Here is a 23011-nt window from a genome sequence, read left to right as displayed (position 1 = left end):
AGCCGCGGCGCCGGCCCAATATCCCACTTTCAACAATGGACAGATCAACCAGACAGAAAATCAGAAGGAAACAACAGAGCCCTCCCCACCAGCAGCCAAAATGGTGAAGCAGATTGACAGAAAGTCTGTTTTTCGGGAAGCCTTGGACCTGCAGGAGATACACTTAACGGGGTGGACTTCTCAGCCACATGGTGTGGACCCTGCAAAATGATCAAGCCTTTCATTCATTCTCTCTCTGAAAAGTATTCCAATGCACAGTTCCTTGAAGTAGATGTGGATGACTGCCAGGATATTGCTGCAGAACGTGAAGTCAAATGCATGCAGACCTTCCAGTTTTTTAAAAAGGGGCAAAAGGTCAGTGAATTGTCTGGAGCTAATAAGGAAAAGCTTGAAGCCATCATTAATGAACTCTAATCATGTTTTCTGAAAACATAACCAGCCTTCAGCTGTTTAAGATTTGTAATTTTTTATTTACGAAAAGAAGAATAATGAAACTATATACCCACCTGCCATCTGATTATAAATATCAATTCTACCCTTAAAAAAAAATCTGCTGCCTCTCAAGGGTACATATAAGCAAGAAGCTGGATTGCAAGAAGAGAAGCCAGGACTCAAACCAGATACTGTAACAAAGGATATGTAGATCCCAAAGGATATCTTAAGTGCTGTGACAAATGCTCAAACCTTTCACATATACTTTAAAATAATATCTAAGTTGCTTATAATGTGTAATACAATGTATGTGCTATATAATTAGTTATACTATATTGTTTAGAGACTAATTAAAGGAAACAGGTCTGTACATGTTCAGTACACATGTGATTTTTTTTTTCAAATATTTTCTATCCGCAGTTGGTTAAATCTGTATATATGGAACTATGCATAAAGAGACCCTAGTGTTGTATGGATTTAGAAACTACTAATACTATGGATTCTAATTTGACCAAAAGATTGCCAAGGGCAGGATCAATGGTGCTATCTGGCACATGCCTACAACTATTTAGGCATCAAGCATACTTGACAAATTGAAGTGCTAGGGATTGCAAGCAGAGTTGAATAAATATTCCAGTAACGAAAGAGAAAAGGAGTTTGAACAGGTAAGAAAGAAGAATGAAACAGAAACAAGAAAGGGAAATGTTTATGAGTTGAAGTATCTGTGAGCTTGACTCTTTTCCCTGAAAGACTGAAGCATTCCTGGGTGCAATGCCTGCTTCTCTTCCATGCCTGCTGGTATTGCTGCATCCTCGCAGGAATGGAAAACAGTAGATCTAGGTTATATTTTTTAAATCATAATGAATTATCCAAAAACAATTAGCAGTGTCTCACTGCAAAAGGACTGAGGAACATCTGAACACATTCAAAAGAAACTTCAGTTAAAATGAGAAGATGGACTCATAGTATGGGCACCTCATCAGCAACAACTGGTAGCTATATTAGGAACTACACAAAGTAGGTGACTTCCATTCTCTTGTTTTATGATAGACATAGGAAGGTGTTGTAGTCTCTTCTACCTCGTAAACCAGTGATCAATCACTCTGAACAGTGGGAACACCCCAGTGAGTAAGGCATACAAAGCTTTGTCACTTGTAAAACCAAGAGAACTATGAGTGCAATCATGTCAATGTTTATTACGCTCCCTAAACTTATGCACAGTTTTAGCCCCATCACACATAAGGTCACAAGTCCATGACCAGCATGGTTCACACCCAGACACATTTCTGATGTTTGCTTTTTTTCCTGGCCAGAGTTTTCTATGCACTTTACCCTTTTAGCCTCAGGGATAAAGTCCCTTGTTCCACACATCCTTCAGGTTCTTGGTTCTACTAGTTCTGCTCCCTCCCTCTTTCTGTTACCTTAGAGAGGATGACAAAAGGGATTTTTCTAGAATGTCAACTCCAAGTGAATTGTCCTGATTTTTGAAGGAGATATGCTTAGAAGAGTTGAGAGCAATCTTTTTTGCAAGTCTTGGAGGTAAAGAATGCTTGCTGGCTGTCTCCTTTCCTCTACTTGGTACAGTTTAGAAATTATTGCTTGATCCTCCCCACACCTGAGGATAACCAGCCCTCCATGCCACAGCCAATGAAGAACTTAATACAGCAAATAAGGGGCAAGATTCCACAGTGGCCCAAGCCAGCATAATGTGCTTTCAGTATGTAATGAGAGAGATGATGGCCCAAGGGTGGACTTACAGTAAACATGGACAGAAAGAAGGGACATCGAAAGAATGGACTCCAGAAATACACAGATAAAAGAAACGCACACAAAAACCATTTGAGCAGGATGAACTGCTTTCAGCATAACATCTTATGGTCTGCAAAATTCATTCTCTATGTCAAGGCTATTTATGGGAACAGCTCTTATATCAACTAGGTCTAAGGAAGAAAATATCACACACACACACACACACACACACATGCATGCACATGCATGGACATGCCCATACACTGACTGAAATGTGCACACCATCACATGCAGTCTTATCTGTTTGCAGCATTCAAGTTGCTTCAGCTTGGATCTTCACATTTCTTAGAAACCCCGTCCTTCTACTGGATTCCCTGTTACCAAGTGAGACTTGATTGGGCAACCCTGAGTCAAAAGCTTTGAAAGCTTCTTACTGGTACACTGTACTGATGTATTGACCTGCAGGCTTCATTTCACTTTTTAATGTTAGGGCCTAGCATTGTGGCACAGCAGGTACAGCCACTGCCTATGACACCAACATCCTATAAGGGTGACAGTTCGAATCCTGGCTGCTTCACTTCCAATCCAGCTCCCTGCTAATGGCTTGGGAAAAGCAGTGTAGGATGGTCCAAGTGCTTCAGCCCTGCCACCCATGTGGAATACCTGGAAAAAGTTCCTGGCTCCTGGCTTCGAGCTGCTCCAGCCCCAGCCATTGCAGCCATCTGGGGAGTGAAAATCTCGCTCTCTGTAACTCTGATTTTCAAATAAATAAATCCATCTTTTTAAGACAATGTTTTATTTTCATTTACTTGAAAGGCAGAGTAACAGAAAGAGAGAGATAGTTCTTCAAACCACTTGTTCAGTCCCTAAATGCCTTCAACAACCGTGGCTGTGCCAGGCTGAAGCCAGGAGCCAGGAATTGCACCCAGGTCTCCCACCATGGGTGGCGGGGCCCAAGCACGTGAGTGCTCATCTGCTGCCACTTAGTATGCAGGAAGGCGGATTGGAAGTGGACCTCGAACCTGGTCCTCTAGATATAGGATGCAAATGTTTGAAGTGGTGGCTAACCCTGATAGGCCACATCTACCCCCAGGCTGATTTTCATTTTAGGTAATATATTGCCAGGAGAACAAAGTGGCAGCGATTATAGATAAAGGCCATGGGCAGTGGTAATCGAGGGCCAATACAACCACCATAACACAGCTTTGAGGGAACACTGGTCCTGAGTAGGTGGGGAAAGGCTAGAAATTTTCTAATGGAAACAGTAAGTGAGGCAATGGCGGATGTCTACCAACAGCAAGGGTTAAAGCATCAGGGGCAACATTTGAAAGACTGCATTCAGGTTAAAGTCCTAGCAAGTCCTACCCAAAAGTCCTAACAAGTCCTACCCATGAACCTAATCCTGCATGTTCCTAGTATTGACTATGTTGCCATAACCTAGCAACTTAGCTGAGGTCATTTTAAATAAAAGCCTCCTGGGGCCAGCGCTGTGGCATAGTGGGCTAAGCCTCCGCCTGCAGCATCAGTATCCCATATGGGCACCAGTTCTAGTCCCAGCTGCTCCTCTTCCTATCCAGCTCTCTGCTGTGGCCCAGGAAAGCAGCAGAAGATGGCCTCTGCACTCACGTGGGAGACCCAGAAGCAGCTCTTGGCTCCTGGCTTCAGATTGGCCCAGCTCCAGCCATTGTGGCCATCTGGGGAGTGAACCAGCAGGTGGAAAGATTCTCTCTCTCTCTCTCTCTCTCTCTCACTGTAACTCTACCTCTCAGATAATTTTTTTAAAATATTTTTAAAAAAATAAATAAATAAAAGCCTCCTTCCTCCTTGGCCTCATCCCACTTACCTACTCCATGTCTTTTATTAATCCTGGGATTCTCAAAATAGAAGCTAAAAACTTTTATTCCACAATTCAGGTCACACCATGCACTACCAGTTTTGTGACAGGACTCAGTGTTTGAGGAGACTCGTTGAGCTTGCCTCCAGGAGTTTACAGTCCCCTCAGGTGCTTACTCTTCTTGCCATTGGAAATGTCCTTTTGGAATATGTCTCAGAATTGTCCACATAAGAACCTCAGTAGTGAGGAAAATGAACACATGTGGTGGATACTCTCGGGGACACAGCCCAATATGACCCATCACAATCAAGAAAATGTTTTGCAAGTGTCACAACTTTTGTCAATGGTTTTTAAGCAAGTATGAGTTTGTCTACCACTCCCAGAGGACGCTGAGTAATGTCTGGAGGTTTTGTTGTTTTGTTTTTTTTTTTTTTTGCAACTGGAAGTCCGCATTTCCTGGATAGAAGCCATGGCAACTGCTGAACATCCTACTATGTACAGGGCAGCCTCCAACCACAAGAAATGCCACACTTAGGAAAGGATGGCTCCATCCCTGTGGGTCCATTGACTCTATCCATCTCATAGCTCTGCCCCACTTCCTCTAGGAGACATCCCAGGAGCTCAGGAGTCAAGGGTTGCTAAGAGTTAGCAAATAAGAGTACATACATGGGCTGTCTCTGTGGCATAGCAGGGAAAAGCCACTGCCTGCAGTCCCGGCATCCCACATGGGTGCGGTTCTAATCCCAGCTGCTCCACTTCTGATCCAGCTCTCTGCTGTGGCCTGGGAAAGCAGTAGAGGATGGCCCAAGTGCTTGGGCCCCTGCACCTGTGTAGCAGATGTGGAAGACGCTCCTGGCTCCTGTCTTCAGTTCTGTGCAGCTCCTGCCATTGCAGCCAATTGAGGAGTGAACCAGCAGATGGAAGACCTCTCTCTCTCTCTCTCTCTGCCTCTGTCTCTCTGTAACTCTGCCTTTCAAATAAATAAATAAATCTTTTTTATTTTAAAAAAAAAAGAGTATATACAGATGCCTGGCTAAATATGAATTCCAGAAAATCAAGATATATTTCTTTAGTATAAGCATATTCCATGCAAAATTTGGGGCAATTGAAATAGAAATTTTAATTTTAATTTGAGATTTGAATTTCAGATAAATAATGAATTATTTTAAAAATATAATTATATCCCACACAATATTGGAGATAAAGTTAAACAAAAAGTTCTTTATTTTGAAAAATCTGAACTTCAACTTTAACTGGGTATCCCAGATGAAGAATCTTCAATAAGTTTACAAAAAACATGTATTATGAAAAAAGTGTGCATGGAATTAAAACATTTTTTCACCAAAGTAAACTTATTTTTTCATTCCATTTTCCCACAAAGTCATATTTAATCTGGCAATCCTCCCCCATTGTTCAGTGTTTGCTGTCTCAATTCCAAGGATGAATTATATTACTCCTTCCATACTCATATTTGATGGCTATATATGATTAATTATCTGTTAGCTAGCATGTTTTAATCCTCCAAGAAAATACTATATTTTGATGGTGGGCAGGCCCCATAGTTTTTGTTCTTTTTTGCCTAGAAAAATGCCCTGAGTATTACAAGAACTCAAAAAAATATTTTGTGGATGTTGCATCATTCAATTTAATACTGCACAAGGAAACTCAAAACTTTATCAGTAAATATGCTTTTAAGATCAGTTTAGGGAGCAGTCATGTAGCCTAATGATTAAGATGCCCATGGACCACATTGGAGTGCTTGGGTTCTATTCCTCGCTCTATTCCTATATTAGCTCTGGCTCCTGACTCCAGGTTCCTGCGAATGCAGACCCTGGAAAGTAACAGTTACAGCTCAAGGAATCGATTGGATTCCAGCCACCCATGTGAAAAATGGATTGAGCTGCTGGCTCTCATCCCAGCACCAGCTGTGTGGACATTTGGGAAGTGAACCAGAGCTTCTCTCTCTCTCTCTCTTTCTCTCTCTGTGTGTGTGTGTGTGTGTGTGTGTCTTACTCTCTCTTTTTGCCTCTCAAATTTAAAAAAAAAAAAGTATTTAATTTTAAAATATCAGTTTTTAGCAGTGGGTTTCAAGTATAATGGTTAAGGTAGCTTGGCTCTGAGTACTAAAAAGACTTGCCATCCTTCTACCCCCTCCCCCAGGGAAAAAAAAAAGAAACACCTCTTAAGACAAGACAGAAATTTACTTCTATCTTCTGTAAAATCAGGCTAGAGATCAACATGGCAGAGCTGGAAGTGAGTCCCCACAGGCAGAGACTCGTGCTTCTTTCAGCTTCTCCCTCTGCCAGCCCTTGTGTGTGGCCTTCATCCTTAGGTTCCAAATGGCTGCTGAAAATCCAGTCCACATATCACCATTCCGTAAACCAAAGAAGAAAGGCTCACTCTGTGCCTTAAAATGATTCCCTCCACTTGCATTTCATTGACCAAAACACAGATGCATGGCCACACACGGCCACAAGGGCAGTTAACGAATGGTGTCTTTGTTCAAGGAATAAGTATACTGGATAACTGTGGGGCTAATTAGGAAATCAATAAAGAAGAAATATTTGATGGGAAGGAGTAGTTTGTGATACAGATCTCTTCTGGTCTCAGTCACTAGCTCCATTACCACATTTGACTTACAGCCTTCATTCTGAAAATAACTAGGAAGCAGACACTGGAAGAAAGACTGACTCCTATCACAGCTGCTCAAATCCTTGTTCTTAAACACCACCTCGTTCACTCAACCTTTATAGGTTCTTCCTCTTGCTATCTGCTCCCCAGGAACTATCCAGGCACTTGTGCCTCTTTTTGGTTTGCACCATTTTTACCTTCCATCGTGGTTATTTGTGCGAGTTTACATTTTCCCACTAGAATGTAGACATCTTGAGGACAGAGTCTTTTTTTGCAATCATGTCTGTGGCCTCCTGATGTCTAATACAGCCTAGGGGTCATTATTTGTTTCATGGGTGAATGACTGCCTCATACCTGTGGGAAAGGAGTGACAGCCTGGCTTGTGCACGCAGACACACAGGGAGCTGTCCCTGTTATCTTTAATGGTTGCAAAGATGATGCATTGTGGAGATTATTTCATTCTGTTAAGAGGATTTGGTAAAGGAGGAAAATTAGTTTGTTTGGAGACTTCAGGAAGCTTTTTTAATATAGGTGATGTGAGAGTCTCAAGATTTGGGATAAAGTCTTACCCCAACCTGCTCACGAAAGCTGAGCATCTGCAAAACTCGCCATTACTGAATGACATGGTGCAGAAAGGCTGTTAGGGAAAGCTAATGCCTATACAGCTGGTGTAATGAAGAAATGGGAGGTTTAGGCACGGGAAACCGCAGCTCCAACAGAAGGGGCTGAAAAGATATAGATAAGATTAGTGACATATGTAAAGGCCCAGATACTGTGTGACAAAGTCTACCCAGCTGAATAGGCTGAAGCCAGAAGTAATAGGAAGGCCATGTTCCCCCTAATCCTCCCAGATAAGCTGTTCCATCCAGAATTATCAGCCAACAATCTTCAGGGTATCAGGCTGAAAATGAAGTTTCAGACTGCTTTGATTCCTCATCCATAAATGAGAAAGTGCCTGAAGGATCTTTATTTATTCTCGCTCCCACCGAAACACTCTTCAAAAAGTGCCAATATACTAGCAACAGATGCATAAAGCCTCCCTTCCTTTGATTGACAGAACATGATATAAAGCAACCCTCACTTGACATTTCAGTTTCATAAGGCTCCTAGCAGGGGGAAGAAAAAAAGATCTTGAAAAAAAAAGCCACTAGAAAATAAAGAGGATTTATGCAAACTCACATGAATGTTTTCAGAATCAAATTTAACAGTTTTATTTCTCTGCAGCCCTTATTTGATATCTGGGGTTGCAGATGAATAATTTCAGCAGGAGTGGTTTCAGCCATGTGCTTATTAATGTTTATGGCTTATTAAAACAAAGTATTTACATGTTAATGTTTGTTGATTACTGGATGTTAAAGTTGTTTAGTTATAAATGATTGGGATATTCACTCTGGGGAGAAGATATTTAATTTGGTGTTGTGTGTGCTTTAATTTAGATTTCAAAATAAGCAATTGAATGAGAAAATGTCATCCACACCTATGCATTTCAGTTTTGAAAGGTCATCCTGTGGTTAGTTTGTACATTTCCAAATTCTTGTCACATTGCTCAATAAGATATTAAAGTCAACTGCACCTCTCTACATATTTCTTGCAATTGACATATAAATGTTCTCTTTGAAATAAGAACTGAATTTAATGCCTACATATTTCTTAAGGAAGAAGGGTTGAAAAATCTTCCAGATGAGCTCTCCAGAAAGATACTAATTCTTTTCATTTTATCAAAGGAATTTCTTTTTATGCTTAATTTCTGAGTTGTTTTCACAGCTTTTCTGGAGTTGGAGCTGTTCCTGCACTGTGGAAGCCACAGTATACGAGGACTCCTGCATTTTCCTGACAAACATCAAAGCCACTTTGGATCTCGGAGTTCACTTTACGTCACTCAAAGAGCATTTCCAATGGAAATCCTCAGACTGCAAACAAAATGTAGGGTAACAGCAAGAGAAAGAATATACCAAATTTGACAGGCCTTGGCCAGATGAAAGTCAGTTTCATTTCAAACAAAATTTACTTACCTGTGTCCACTTCTCCTTGCCCCAGTTTCCAATAAGTTAAACAGTAGGAAGCAAACGAGTGTTGCTAATAGTTGTGTTAATTTTTCTCATAGTATCAGTCATATTACTCTGAGGAGGGAGGTGGCTTAAAATTTGGATGATTTTACCAGAATGAAATGGAAACCTCAGGGGAAGAAATGGAATGGCAGTGTTCCTAGTAATAGTACTTTTGCTGGCACACAGACACTCTCAGAGAAGCCAGAAATAAGTTGTTGAATTATCCTCCACGCCCCTTTTACTGATGGGAGGAGAGACTGTTATAATGTTTCCAGATTTCAACCAATCACCAAGGAACTCTATGAACTCCAAGGAAGAACACTCTTCACCTTGGAAGAGAAAGATCTGTCTAAATTCCTACAGAAACAAAAAGATTTGGACCAAAAGATGGAACAGAGAGTATATAGACAGAAGTATGAGGGTACTTTAAAGTTCATGGAAACAATTAAACTATGTTTATTTTGGTGCAAAAAATTTTTGAAATTCATGTATAATTTTGTTGTAGTATACATTTTCCATGGACTTCTTTTTTAAAGATTTGTTTATTTATTTGAGAGGCAGAGGCAGAGAGAGAGAGAGACATCTTCCATCCACTGGTTCACTCCCTAAATTGCTGCAACGGCCAGAGATGAGCCAATCTGAAGCCAGGATCCAGGAGTTTCCTCCAGGTCTCCCGTGTGGGTGAGGTCCCCAAGGACTTGGGCCATCTGCTGCTGCTTTCCCAGGTGCATTAGCAGGGAGCTGCATTGGAAGTGGAGCAGCAGGGACTCAAGCCAGCACCCATATGGGATTCTGGCACTGCCAGTGGTGGCTTCACCTGCTACACCACAGTGCTGGTCCCCACAGACTTTTTAAGACTCTCATGTTTACATAAATTTAGAAGAATTATTTTTAATGATAAATTGCTGTATCCTCTTTCATGTAGTATTGAAATATTCTCATTATAATAATTCAAATGATACATGTAAGTTGAATGGAAGAACATGGAATGTGGTAGATTATTGAGGATATAGATTTAAGCCACAGAAAAAATATTTAGCTAAATCATTTTAGATCCTCTTGATATGCTCAACTATGAACTCTGAATCAGGAATAAATCATTAAAATTTAAAGTATATATAAAACTCACTCTTAAGAAGTTCAAAGCTTGACTACCAAAAACATCATTGAGAATATATTTTGATTAACCAATCAATGCCTCTGTCTCCTTCTATTTATTTTATTAGTGTACTTGGTGATTAAATAAACTGTATCATGACACAAATATCTTCTCTTTTCATTTAACCTTCATAGATACTACCAAGATAATATAGGCTAGGAGTAGGGATGTGGCAGTAGGAAATTTCATCCTCTCCAGAAAATGTGAAAATATCCTGAAGTATATGAGGAATCTGCCAAGAGTCCATGGCAGGGTGTGCATTCAGTATAGTGGTTAAGTATAGTGCGTCCACATCCCACAGGGGAGCACCTGAGTTCAGTTTCATCTCCTGCTCCTGATTCCAGCTTCCTGTCAATGCACAGCCTGGGAGGCAGCAGTGATGGCTTAGTGGTTGAGTTCTTGCCACCCACATGGGATGTATGAATTGGGTTCCTGCCTCTTAGCTTCAGACTGGCCCAGTCCTGGCTGCTGTGAGCATTTGAGATGTGCACCAGCAAATTGCTCTCTTTGTCTCTGTCTCTCTCTCCTTTTGTTTCTCAAGTAAATGAAAAGTACAGAAAATATTTCAAAGTTCCTGAAAAACACATGGATTTCAAGATGCTCTGCACCAAAATCTTTTATTTCAATTTTTCAACCTTTTGGAAGTACTCTCATGTTTCATCATAATTTAACCTCAAATAAGGAGAGACATTTAAAATCATCAGTCAGTGTTAAATCTGGTTGGTATAGAAGTTTCTCCTAAGAATTAATAATGCTTTTTTTTAATGTTTTGGTGAGACTAGAATTTTGCTTATTTTATCTCATTCAAGTTTCATAATAACCATAGGAGATGAGCACTATCATAATCTCCATTTTATGTGGAGGGAAATTGAGGTTTCTTTCGGAACCCAACTGAAAAAGGTTAGGTAAATTGCCCAAGACCACACAGCTAATTAGTAACTGAGTCCAGCTGCACATTCAGCTCTGTCTGGCTATACGCCCAGCCTGTGGTTATGACTTTATGTCGTTAGTTTCTAACTCTTTCGGTTGGGAGTCACTTCTACACATCTCTTGCACACACACACACACACACACACACACTTACTTTGTAATGGGGTGGAGAAGCAACTATACCCTATATTATTTAGTTATAAAACTTCTGGACCTGTAGGCATGATGAAAATCTTTCTGATTTTACAGTGTGTGCAGAATTGCCACAATGTGATTATACATATGGTATCTATTAGTGTGGATATGTGTGTGTGCACATGTGTGTGTTTAAAGGTCATTCCATCTCTCTAAAATCTACTCTCCATGGATAAGCATACAAGCTTTGCTAAAGGCAGCATGTCAGAACAACACTTATCATTTCAGGATAAGCACAAATTAAGTCGACCACCTAAAATGCAAAAACTTCAAATATACAGAGTGGATTGCAAAAATAGCCATTTAGAAGAGAACTGTTGAATAATTCATGCCATGCTATATAGGCAAGCCTTGTATTCAGTTGGCACTGGTACAAGTCACGCACAAGCTGATGCATTTTACTATAACCCATGGTCACTATTTATTGCCCAAATTTCTTACCAGTGTGTAACGTTGCTTGTAGAAGGACCAGATCAGAATGTGGATGAAGCAGTGAAGATTCTCCTACTCCTTTACCAAGCCTCCTGTATGAGTAAGCAAGGACAATGTTTACAAATAAATATTATGCTTTTTTGAAGATAAATATGAGTATATCCTCATTGGTATAGAACAGGCATTCCTTAGTCAAGGAAGGATCACTGAATTAGCACCATACATGAGGTACTTCAAAAAGGTCATACAAAAAATTGAATTGAAAGATAAATGGGGCCAGCACTATGGCAAAGCAAGTAAAGCCACCACCTGCAGTGCCAGCATCCCATATGGGCATCGATTCTAGTCTCGGCTGCTCCACTTTTCTAGCTCTCTTTTGTGGTCTGGGAAAGCAGTAGAAGATGGCACAAGTTCTTGGGCCCCTGCACCCACATGGGATATTGGAAGAAGCCCCAGGCTTCTGACTTAGGATCAGCCCAGCACTGGCTGTTGTGGCCATTTGGAGAGTGAACAAGCAGATGGAAGACCTCTCTTTGTCTCTCTGCCTCTGCCTCTCTGTAACCCTGCCTTCTAAATAAATAAATAAAATCTTAAAAAAGGAGAGAGAAAGATATTACAGGAGTGGGTGTTTAGCCTAGTCATTAATACGGCCATTTCCCACAACGGCACGCCCGGGTTCTGTGCTCAGGTCCAGCTCCTGACTCCAGCTTCCTGCTAATGCAGAACACAGAAGGCAGCAGTGATGGGTCAAGTTCTTGGCACCCATGTGGGAGACCTGCATTGTCTTCCTAGCTCCCAGCTTCAGCTCTGGCCTTGCCCCCACTATTGCCAACATCTGAAGAGTGAATCTGTGGATGGGAGCCTACTCTTTCTGTTTATGTGTCTTTCATAGTCAATAAATAAGCATTTTTAAAAAGACCACACATTTTCCAGGAATTATTTGAACACTCCTCATATGTTCATTATGGCAAAGTCCCTTTGAAGGTGTGGTCCCTTCCTGACATATGCTCAATCATTAATGGTGCCTAAAATGGTCCTTATGTAGAAAGACACAATAAATATTTGTTGAATGAATGGATGGATGGAGTCACCATATGCCGTTGGGCCTTGTTCCTTCTGCATACTTGACATATCAGTGCAACCTCTTTCCCTATCTCCAGAGACTGCTTTCTTTCACCTACTACAGCTGCATCCTGAACTTCTTGCTGTTTTTAAGATTTATTTATTTGAAAGTTGGAGATACAGGGAGAAAGATCTTCCATCTACTGGTTTCCCCCGCCCTGTTAAAACTTTCCCTTAAAGGATCCTTGAGCCACCATTATCCTCAGATTTTTTCCCCAAGAAATCTTTTATTTAATGAGTACAAATTTCATAAGTACAACTTTAGGAATATAGTGATTCTTCCCACCATACCCACCCCTGCACCCATCCCACCCCCTCCTCCCTCTCCCATTCCCAGTCCTATTCTCCATTAAGATTCATTTTCAATTAACTTTATACACAGAAGACCAACTCTATACTAAGATTTCAACAATTTGCACACACACACGTGCGCACACACACAAAAAAACTGAGAACAAGTTTTACAGTTAATTCTCATAATAGAATTCATTGAAGACAGAGGTCCTGCATGGGAAGTGCACAGTGACTCCTGTTGTTAATTTAACAATTAACACTCTTATGTATGACATCAGTGATCACCCGAGGCTCCTGATATGAGCTGCCAAGGCTATGGAAGCCTTTTGAATCCACAATCACCATCAACATTATTTCAGTTAATGTATTCATAATAAATACCTATATAAGACATGAAACATTCTTCCTCTTCTTCAAGATTACCTGTGATTCTTGTTAGCACCTCTACATAAATTTTAGAATTAGGCAGTCAATTTCCAGAAGACATCAGATTTTGAGTGGAATTTCATTGAATCTTTAGGTAAATTTAAAGAGAATTTAGGTCTTTTTTTTAAATTTACTTATCTATTAATTTATCCATTCAAAACTTAGAGTGGCACAGGAGAAGAGACAGAGTGAGAATGTGTGTGAGAGAGAGAGAGATCTTCCATCCTCTGGCTCAGTCCACAAAATACAACAGCCAGGTCTGGACCAGGAGGAAGCCAGGAGCCAGGAACTCCATTTGGATCTCCCACATGAGTGGCACAGGACACAGATACTTGGGCCATCATCCATTTCTTTCCCAGGTAAATTAGGAGGAAGCTGAATTGGAAATGGAGGAGCAGGAACTGAAATCCAGAATTCTGATACAGGATGCTGGCTTTGCAATTTGTAGCTTCACCCCCTGCACCATAAGGCTGGCTGCAGAATTTACCTCTTAATCAACAGTCTCCTAATTCTTAAAAATGGTATATCCATTTAATCATTTAGGTATTTTAATCTTATCTTAGCAATATATTTTGTTTTAGTTTACTATACAGAAATTTTGAACATCCTTTCTTTTTTTAAAAAAAATAGTTTTCTTTATTTCACATTACTTTTTTTTTTTTTTTTTTTTTGACAGGCAGAGTGGACAGTGAGAGAGAGAGACAGAGAGAAAGGTCTTCCTTTGCCGTTGGTTCACCCTCCAATGGCCGCCGCGGCCAGCGCACCGCGCTGATCCGATGGCAGGAGCCAGGTACTTATCCTGATCTCCCATGGGGTGCAGGGCCCAAGCACCTGGGCCATCCTCCACTGGACTCCCTGGCCACAGCAGAGAGCTGGCCTGGAAGAGGGGCAACCGGGACAGAATCCGGCGCCCCGACCGGGACTAGAACCCGGTGTGCCGGCGCCGCTAGGTGGAGGATTAGCCTAGTGAGCCACGGCGCCTGCTGAACATCCTTTCTTAACGTATCCTTAGATACTTGATATTTATAATACTTACACATATCTTCTTTCAATTCTAATATCTAGTGATTTATCATTAATATGTAGAAAAATAATGATTTCTTCTACATCAAATCCCGTTTTTATCTGCATCATTTTTAGATCTTCTATATACACCATTCCATTATCTGCAGATAAGATGTTTTTCCCACATCTGTTTTCCCTTATCTTTATGCTTTTTATTTTTCTTGCTGACTAGGACTGCCAGTATATTAGATAAAAGTGATGATAATTGATGACATTATACCTTCCCAAAATTCAGGGTAAAAAGTTTCAACTATTTAACAGATTATTTTTGTATATTTTTAAAGATACTCATTATGAGATTGAGGAAGTTCCTTTCTATTCTTAATTTACTGAAAGTTGTTTTTTTTTTTTTTTTACTAAGAATAGCATTAGCTTTTACCAAACATCATTAATACATCTATTGACAAGACTATATGCATTTTTCTTTTATTCTATACATGAAGCCTATTTCATTGATTGACATTTCAAATGTTAGACCAATCTTGTATACCCAGAGAATTTAAATTGAATTCAATTATTCTTTCTACATATTTCTGGATTTAGCTTGCAAAGATCCCATTTTGAAATTTTGCTTCTATGTTAATAAGAAATGCATCAAATACTTGGCATCTGCTTCTGAACTAGTAGCATCAAGTGATTTCCTATGGATGTTTAATTAACCAGAAAACTAGCAATCAATACTCTTTTATAAAATATTAAGGCTTAGACATCCATGAGCAAATGCAGCCCATGATCCAGGAATCTGCACAGGAGTGGTACTGTGGAGGCACTGGCTTCATACTTTGCACACATGTCTCTGAACCCACAGGTTCCTCTTGTAGAGAGGTATAACAGATCCATGTAATGGTCTGCTTCAGGATACAGTCAAACTCCTTTAACCTGTGCATACCAAGCCTGTGGATCCTGGGGTCTGTATACCCCTCTCCCCTCACAACTCACTCTTTTCCCTAGTCTCCTGCCCCTGCCTCTTGTATTCAAGATGGTTCAGATGTACTGACTTCCTTGTACTTACTTGAATATGCCAAACGTTCCCTAATCTTCTACATGAACTTGAATATTTCCAAGCTTTCACTCACCTTGGTGACTCCATCCTGCTTCTCTTTTGGAGGTTCCTACTTTTTCCATTCAGGATCAAGCTAAAGTTTTCTCTTGGTGTGTCTTATACAGGGATATCATTGAAGATAGCTACTATCCCTTACTCATCTTTTTAGCTGATAAATTTGACCAGTGTACAAGAGGCACTCTAGAACACTGTTTGCATGAACTAATGAAAATACATTTACTACAGAGCTCCTGTGTCCGCTGACCATCTCAGTATAACAACCAAAGACCAAAAGATAATTGAGAAAAGCAAAACTACAACTAACTTACTCACAAATCAGCAAATAGTCATTGAAAATTAATAATTGATGTCTTCATACTTTCCAAATGCAGGGTAAATACTTTCAATAATTTAATCTTCAATTGATAATTTTTTGTATATATCTGACATTTATATATATATATTTTACTAGGCACTGTGATAGCTACAGGCACTGTATGAGGTGAGACTAATCAACACAGTGAGGAAAAATGGATTAAATTTAAAATCAAGAATGGAAGGATTGGGCACTTGATGCAGTGGCTAAGGCACTGTTCAGAACACCCACATCCCATACAGGAGTACAAGGATTCAAACCCCAGCTCTACTTCCAATGCCAGCTTCCTACTAACTCATACCTTAGGATCAGCAGGTGATAATTCCCTGCTGACTACATGGGAAACCTTGAATTCTTGGCTCCCAGCATTTGAGCAGTGAACCAGCGGACAGAAGATCTTTCTCTATCTCTACCTTTATCTCTCTCTCTCTCTCTGCCTTTCAAAGAAAACAGCAATAAATATATTTGTAAATAAATAAACATTTTTTAAAGTGAACAAAGGAAAGAACATTCACAAAAGGCACTCAGCTCTGGACAGAGAGCCTGGGGAAGCTCACTTCAGAGGGATTTTCAGGGCAGCCTCTCTGAGGTGGTGCCCAGTGAGCAGCTGCTGCAGAAAGAGGAGCCCATCGAGATTCTTACCCTTAAACAGTTCTGAACCCGGCACTTAACCCATCGTAATTTTATTTGGATGTTTTCACATCAGCAGCTCTCAAAGTGTTGTCTAGAGACCTGTAGGGTCCCAAAACCCTTTCAGAGGAGCTGTGAGGCCAAAACTGTCATGATACTCATGTTACCTGGGTTCCTTTACTGTCAATATCTCATGAGAGTACAGTAGTGATCTTTACAGGCTATAAAACATGTTATCTCACATTGGATTACATGAAAAGGTGACAATTAAGCCAGACTTTTTAGAGATTTGCAAAAAAACATAACAGTGTCACTTTTCCCAATCAGTATTTTTTATTTTAGATAAAATACTTAATAAAAATGTGTTATTTATGTTAACACTTATTGAATTTATTATTGTTGCTTAATAATAATTTGATAAGTACTTTTAGAAGTTTGCCAGTTTTAATTTCTGGTGCAATAAATATTGATAGACAAAGCCAACATAAGCAAGGGCTCTTTTGAGGTCTCAAAATTTTTTGGAGTATAGGGACTGGTGCTGTGGCACAGGGGGTTAAGCCAACATCTACAATGCCGACATCCCATATATGCCCCTTTCAAGCCCTGGCAGTTCCACTTCTGATCCAGCTCTTTGCTAATGTGCCTCAGAAAGCCACAGAAGATGGCTCAAGTGCTCGGGCTCCTGCCATCCAAGTGAGAGACCCAGATGGAGTTTCAGGCTCCTAGCTTCAGCCTGTACCCGTCCTGGCTCTTGTGGCCATTTGGGGCAGAACCAGTGGAGAGATCTCTCTCTTTGTCTCTCTCTCTCTCTCTGCAACTCTACCTTTCAAATAAATGAGTAAAATTTTTTAAATGTTTGCAGTCTAAAGGGGTCCTCAGACCAAAATATTGGGACATCCTTGGTTTCCCTGGCATAATTAAGATCATGAAAAAGAAATATGATCACAAGATGAACTGAAGACACTGATGATGATATTCATAACATGATCTCTGCTAATTCTCCAACTTTGGATTCAAATTAAAAGCATCTGCCTGGAAATGAAACTTTCAGTCAAACACTGCTAATGTTCCAAACAGCCCAGTGTTTAGCAGGCTATGGACAAAACATTCTGGGTGTCTGAGTGATCATGGGCAAGGGTCCATGGAGGAGAGTTCTCATCCAATTGTTTGGTTCCCCATTAATCCAGGATGAGCATTTTCCATTTTAATTGGAAAATTTTGCAGCCTCTTGTTTATAGTACAAGGAATAAGAAACTAGGAATCCTTAGTCAAATAAAAATAGAACCCAAATCCTCATTCCAAACTTCTGGGATCTTTTCCTTGAAATGTTGCCAACAGATCCTTCCACCCAATTATTCTGCACCAGGACTGCCCAGCCACTGTCCTAGATGATTGAGCCTGAACTATTCTCCACAAAACATTCAGTAACTCCACACCTTGGCTTGCTCTGTGGGCACCACTGGCACAGTATCTCAATCAGATTTTAGTGTAATTTCCATTCTCATTGACAAAACTAAATCATATCTATTTTACATTGTATCTAAAACTAAACTATCCCCATCTCAAGAAGTTAATGACAAGAAATAATTCCACAACAGAATTGAAAAAAGAATACATTGAATTAGCAGATTGAGGATATTCTGCTAGCTTTGCTTAATGCGCTATGCCTTAAGAAATATTTGTATTTTCACCATATTTTCCATGCAAAATTATATTACTCTGAAAATATTTCTGTTTGAATTTAATCTTTGGCAAGCTTCAAATATACTTTTGCTGTTGAGAATATGCCCATGAAGATTTATACAAGGCGATGTATATGACATTGCAGATAAGTGTATAAATACATATGTATATTTATGTATATACACATAAATATGTTGGATTATTATTATAAGTAAAGAAAGCAAAATAAACTATGATATCTTTACACAAAAGCATTATCAATATTTTTATGTAATCTCCTTTCATTAATCTGTAAGGGTACTTTCCTGACTCCAAAGTATTTTTTCTTCTTGACCAATGGAATTTCTAGATTGACCCCTTCAAGGATCTGTGCCATCAAGTAATGAATCAGTAATCTATGAACCTCTCTGTTTACAGGCCTCCAAATGTTCTTTGAACACCAATGAATCTATTCCAGAAAGATTCTTTGTTAGCAAAACTTTACAATATGCATTCCCCCACACACCTGGAAACTGAAATCAAAATCACGGTTTATAGTTATTATAATAAATAATAACCAAACTTTACTATTATAATTATTGACTCTAATTTCTCTGAGTACAGAGATGCATTCTCTAGAATTATATTTTCCAATTCAGTTTGTTAATAGGTTCTCAGAATTTTCCAGAAAAAAAGCAAAAACATGAAAAGGCAAGTACTAGAATAACATATTCATAGTAATTGCCATTCTTATTCTGAGGATTCAATTTGTTTAGACAGACTGGACTGGAAAAATAAAATTCAATGACTATGAGGAGGTGGGATCATTATTCTATTTCCTTGAAATAGATTGTTAGTAATCATACAAAGAAACCACTTCAGTGTGGTTTCTTCTGTTACAGGCTAAGAACACATAAGTACAAATTTTACCAACAGAATTTTATAAAATCTTCCACACAGAAATCATTTACTTAGAGGTCCTTGGTCATCACATCGTTTTCTTTTTTTTTTTTTTTTTTAAGATTTATTTGTTTATTTGAAAGTCAGAGTTACACAGAGAGAGGAGAGGCAGAGAAAAGAGAGAGGTCTTCCATCCTCTGGTTCACTCTCCATATGGCTGCAACGGCCGGAGCTCTGCCGATCCAGGAGCTTCTTCCGGGTCTCCCATGTGGGTTCAGGGGCCCAAGGACCCGGGCCATCTTCTACTGCTTTCCCAGGCCATAGCAGAGAGCTGGATTGGAAGAGGAGCAGCCAGGACCAGAACCGGTGCCCATATGAGATGCCGGTGCTTCAGGCCAGGGCATTAACCCGCTGTGCCACAGCGCCACCCCCACATCATTTTCATGTCCTTATACTTTCCACCACATTATGACTATGGTTTGGAAAAGAGGGAAGTTCTGCATGGATGTTCTTGTGTGTAATAACCCTTTATTCATCAGTCTCACCTTAAAAGAGGAATAGAAAGGGAATGACCTGAAAATGCATTTTTTTCTTAAATTTTCCACCATCTTTTTTTTTTTTTAAGACAGAGTTACAGAGAGAGATAGAGACAGAGAGAGAGGTCTGGTGCACTCCCCAGGTGGCTACAAGGGCTGGAGCTGTGCCGATGATCCAAAGCCAGGAGCCAGGAGCTTCTTTCAGGTCTCCCACATGAGTTCCGGGGCCCAAGGACTCAGGCCATCTTCTACTGCTTTCCCAGGCCATAGCAGAGAGCTGGATGGGAAGAGGAGCAGCCAGGACTAGAACCGGTGCCCAGATGGGATGCCAGCGCTTCAGGCCAGGGCTTTAACCCGCTGTGCCACAGCACCACCCCCAAATCTTCTACTATCTACATCAACCACTGTTGAGCAAACCTCAGCTGTGGGGAAAAGGGCAAGTAGAGTCACAGAATACAGTTGGGACAAAGATGTCATTAAGGAGACATTTTCTAGACTTAAGTGACTCAGAAAGAAAGACACTCTGTGAGGAAAAAGAATGGGAAAGAAAGGAATTTCAAGTTTCAACTTTATAGGAATCTTTGCTTCTGAAAAGGAAGAATAATGAGGCAACATCAATGGCCCTTATACGTTTCCAGGAGGCAGTTGCAAATGGCCTGCTCTACATCATCCTGCTCTCATAATCTCTTCCAACAAGGAAATCAATAGATTTTTTCCCCAAATAAATTTATCAGTCAGTCATGATACATATTATGATAAGTTGATTATGAAATTATTTGAACATAGATATATTTAAATCATCATTTCTACAGTTGATGTAGATTTACATAAATGTAGCACAGCACTGGAGCCTATATAACAAGGAAAATACCATACTTAACATAAATCAGACAAAGTATTTTAGGTCTCATATGTTTAAAATGTGATACAGCTGGACATTTCCATCAGCATTTTTCTTTCTCTGTCCTATCGCTAGTTGATGTTGCTAATGAACAATGCAGAGAGCTTAAAGTATCTGACCTGCCCACTGCCTTTTGTTGGAGCTGAGCAATCACTAGGCACATTCAGTAGGGCAGGAGTGATTGGTAGGGTTAAGACTAAGGAAAAAGTCAATGAAGTCAAGGATTTGGGCTACTGAGGAGTCTTAGTCAGATAAATAAATACATTGAGAATAATGGGAAGCAGATTTCTCACTGTTGGAAGAATTACAAAGAAAGAAAGAGTGAATACTGGAATTAATTTTATGATACCAAACTGGAATTTCTAAGTATCAATATGGAATTATGTTTTTTAGATATATGTAAACAGAAACATACAGAGTTCTAGATATGCATGTATGGGTATATACATGTATGTATTCCTTAGCTCTGTCTGCAAAAAGAGCTATGAGTAAGGACATCCAGGAAGCAACAAGTATCTGAGGATTTCAAGTCTTGATTTCTAAGCAGTAATCTCTACTAAAGGAACCAGAGGAATGGCTGAATCCAAGATTGGGGCAGGGAATCAACAAGATGCTTCCTGGAACATCTTGTTCCAGAAAGTAAGAAAATGATCAAAGTATTATGAGGACAAGAATTAAATAGTATCAAGAACAAGACATTGACATCAGATACCTACAGAAATCACATACTCAGAAGAACATAATATCACTTCTATGGTATTTCTGTCAAAAATGTATAAATTGGTGCCATTGCTGTGGCATAGTGCATAAAGCCTCTGCCTACTCCACCAGCATCCTATACGAGCACCTGTTTGTGTTCCTGCTGCTCCACTTCCAAGCTAGCTAACAGCCTGGGAAAGGAGCAGAAAATGGCCCATGTGCTTGTGCCCCTGTCAACCGTGTGGAAAATAAGAATGTAGCTCTTTGCTCCTGGGTTTCTCCTGGCCCAGCCCTGGCTATTGCAGCCATTTGGAAGTGAACCAGCAGATGGAGGATCTCTCTCTCACTGTCTCTCCCTCCCTCTCTGTAACTCTGACTTTCAAATACATACATACATACATACATACATATTTTGTAAAAATACATAAATCACAAGAATACATGAGGTAAACCTATATTTTGGAAAATTATGCAGAATAATTATCTTGTACTCTTAAAAATATCAAGGTCATGGGTCTAGGTGCTGTGGCGCAGCGGGTTAAAGCCTGGCCTGAAGCGCCAGCATCCCATATGGGCACTGGTTCTAGTCTCAGCTGCTCCTATTCTGATCCAGCTCTCTGCTATTGACTGGGAAAGCAGTAGAAGATGGCCCAAGTCCTTGGGTCCCTGCACCCACGTGGGAGACCCGGAAGAAGCTCCTGCCTCCTGGCTTCAGATCGGTGTAGCTCCGGCTGTTGTGGCCATCTGGGGAGTGAACCATTGGATGGAAGACCTCTTTCTCTGTCTCTACCTCTCTCTGTAACTCTGTCTTTCAAATAAATAAAATAAGTATTTAAAAAATATATCAAGGTCATAAGGAAAAAACAAAAGATTGGGAAACTGTTGCATATTTAAGCAGTCTGAAGAAACATAACAACTAAATACAGTATGTGATCTTGGATTGGATCCTTGATTTCATAAAGGATATTATTAAGACAATTATTATCAATTACACAGTCTCAGGTATTCCGCTAAAGCAGCAGAAAATAGATTAAAATAAAATGTATACTAGAGATCTTTGAGCTGTTTTACACTTTTTCTATAACTTTAAAATTATTTTGGGACCAGCAATGTGGTGCAGTGGATTGAGCTACTGCATGCAATGCCAGCATCCCATAGGAGTGCAGATTCAAGTCCTGGCTGTTCCACTTCTGATCCAGCTCCCTGCTAATGGGCCTGAGAAAGCAGTGAAAGATTATCCAAGTGCTTGGTGTCCTTCCACCCACATGGGACACTTGGACGGAGTTCCTGACTCCTGGCTCCTCACTTTGGCCTGGTCCATCCCTAACCTTTGTGGCCATCCGGGAAGTTAACCAGCTGTTATAAGACTGATCTCTCTTTCTCTCTCCCTTTCTCTGTCTCTTTGTGACACTCTGCCTTTCAAATAAATAAATGAATGGATAAATCTTTTAAAAATGTAAGATAGTTTCAAAATAAAAAGTTAAGGGAAAAAAACTTGATTTTTTTTCCCACCCCTTGATTTAAAAAGGGAGAAAATCATTATTTTTTAAAAAATATATGGCCGGCGCCGCGGCTCAGTAGGCTAATCCTTCGGGTTCTAGTCCCGGTCGGGGCGCCGGATTCTGTCCCGGTTGCCCCTCTTCCAGGCCAGCTCTCTGCTGTGGCCAGGGAGTGCAGTGGAGGATGGCCCAAGTGCTTGGGCCCTGCACCCCATGGGAGACCAGGAGAAGCACCTGGCTCCTGCCTTCGGATCAGCGCGGTGCGCCGGCCGCGGGGCGCTGGCCGCGGGTGCGCCAGCCGCGGTGGCCATTGGAGGGTGAACCAACGGCAAAGGAAGACCTTTCTCTCTCTCTCTCTCTCTCACTGTCCACTCTGCCTATCAAAAAAATAAATAAATAAAAATAAAAAATATATATTTATGCATGCGCACACACACTCACACACACAT

The 23011-nt window shown here is 40.3% G+C and overlaps 1 long non-coding RNA gene and 1 pseudogene across 3 annotated transcripts in view; one reads left to right on the top strand and one right to left on the bottom strand.

The window, feature by feature from the left end:
- LOC127491296 (uncharacterized) overlaps positions 1-23011 on the bottom strand; it is a 97664-nt gene that overhangs the window by 27912 nt on the left and 46741 nt on the right. For all 3 annotated transcript variants that reach the window (XR_016236595.1, XR_016236591.1, XR_016236583.1), the window contains exon 3: positions 11420-11502. This is a non-coding gene — a long non-coding RNA (uncharacterized LOC127491296). The remainder of the gene's footprint in view (positions 1-11419; positions 11503-23011) is intronic.
- LOC100349046 (thioredoxin pseudogene) lies at positions 101-414 on the top strand (annotated as a pseudogene).

This window comes from Oryctolagus cuniculus, chromosome 1 (genome assembly GCF_051225735.1).
Source record: "Oryctolagus cuniculus isolate XC-2025 breed Fujian yellow rabbit chromosome 1, ASM5122573v1, whole genome shotgun sequence".
Classification (NCBI taxonomy): domain Eukaryota; kingdom Metazoa; phylum Chordata; class Mammalia; order Lagomorpha; family Leporidae; genus Oryctolagus; species Oryctolagus cuniculus.
This window is presented reverse-complemented; position numbering and strand designations above follow the sequence as displayed.